This window comes from Podarcis filfolensis (assembly GCF_964270895.1).
Source record: "Podarcis filfolensis genome assembly, chromosome: 7".
NCBI lineage: Eukaryota > Metazoa > Chordata > Lepidosauria > Squamata > Lacertidae > Podarcis > Podarcis filfolensis.
In genome coordinates, this window is record NC_139603.1 from 34,222,866 (window position 1) to 34,224,540 (window position 1,675).

Genomic DNA, 1,675 nt, shown 5'->3' on the forward strand with positions numbered 1-1,675 from the left:
TCATGCGAGAGAGGGCTACCAGTGGCTGCTAGCCATGCAGTGCTTCCGAATGCCAGTTGCTGGAAACTACAGGAAGAGAGAGTTGCTCCTGTGCTCACGTTCCGCTTGCTGGTTTCCCACAGGCATCTGGTTGGCTACTGTGAGAACAGGATGTTGGACTAGATGGGCCATTAGCCTGATCTAGCAGGCTTTTCTTATATATAGGTGTGTATATATATATATATATATATATATATATATATATATATATATATACACACACACACACACACACACATACCTTTTACCATAAGGTCCCAGGGCAGGTTACAACTATGTAAAATTCATTTTAAGAACAGTTTAGAAAACAAATCGCAGTGGAATAGGGTGGGTCCTATTGCAGAGATTAAAGGTGGGGAGGGGAGGATAACGCACACAACCTTGAACTCTTGCATGGGAAAGCAAGGTCCAAACATATAATGATGTTCACAGCAGCCCTCTTTAATGCCAGCATTTCATAGTTCTGCTATTTAAATAATAATAATAATAATAATTGTACTCCGCCCTCCCCAGCCGGATCTGGGCTCAGAGCGGCTAACATCATATAAACAATACAATATGCAAAACCAAAATAAAGTGTTTGGCAACCCTGATAAAAAAAGCAAATAATAATAATACTACTACTACTACTACTAATAATAATAATAATAATAATAATAATAATAATACTTCTTAATTTATGCAGTTTCACAACTTTAGTGTCTGAACTACCAAAACTAGGCTGTTGTGAGACAGCCTAGCCTGTCTCACAACAGGGCTGTTGTGAAGATAAAAGGGGGAAGACAACAGGCAACAAATGTGTGTAATTTCACAACTCTCTGAAAAACATACACATAACCTTAATAAACAAAAAAGTGTTCCTATTAAAAGTACAGTCTATAGGAATTTTAACTTGCTGCAAGCTGTAAGGTATTTGCTGATTCATTTTGGTACTTTATATTTTTGGTTATGGTTGCTGTATATTAATAAATAACACTCCAGTGATGAAAAGCAAATCAATGGATGGGGGAACATGGAAAACCAGGGTGGGGAGAGATTGCAATAGCACCATTTTTTTCTCAAAAGGAAGGAACCCTCGTTTATTTAAAGGGGATTACTTTTCAGCAAAATACACCCAAGCCAGCAGCTTGTGTTTTCCTCTGTAAAGGCAGTGACTTGGGAAGTGAATGAAATCATGTGGATGGGGAGGGTACTTGAACAAACATACACCTGAGTCCCAAGCGAGAGTGATCAGCATTTCTTGTTCAGATTGCTTACCAACGGTGAATAAGTATTCTTAGCAGTGGTGCGACCTGCGAAGTACTGCAGCCTTAGAACTGTCTCCGCACTTTGCCTTCTAACTTTCTTCAGACAAGGCCAATTGCCCTATGTTTCTTTCTTTTTTTAATTAAAAAAAATGTAAGCGGCAGGGGTGCTGTTGGCTCAGGGCCTGTTATGTGTGTACCCGCTGAACCTCATCAGAAGCCCCGATCCTACAAAACCAGGGAGAAGAGCCATCAATCCCAAGACTTCTATTGAAAACAAAGTAACAAAACCGGAAGAAACATCAATCTGTGGCACAGTTAGTAGTTTACCTTCTAACTTTCTGATAACATCTAGAATGAAGGCAAAGTTCAGAATGAATGTGAAATACCAC

At 39.3% G+C, this 1,675-nt stretch overlaps 1 protein-coding gene across 1 annotated transcript in view; it reads left to right on the plus strand.

Moving 5' to 3' along the window:
- NRSN1 (neurensin 1) overlaps positions 1–1,675 on the plus strand; it is a 201,028-nt gene that overhangs the window by 101,846 nt on the left and 97,507 nt on the right. The window lies entirely within an intron of this gene.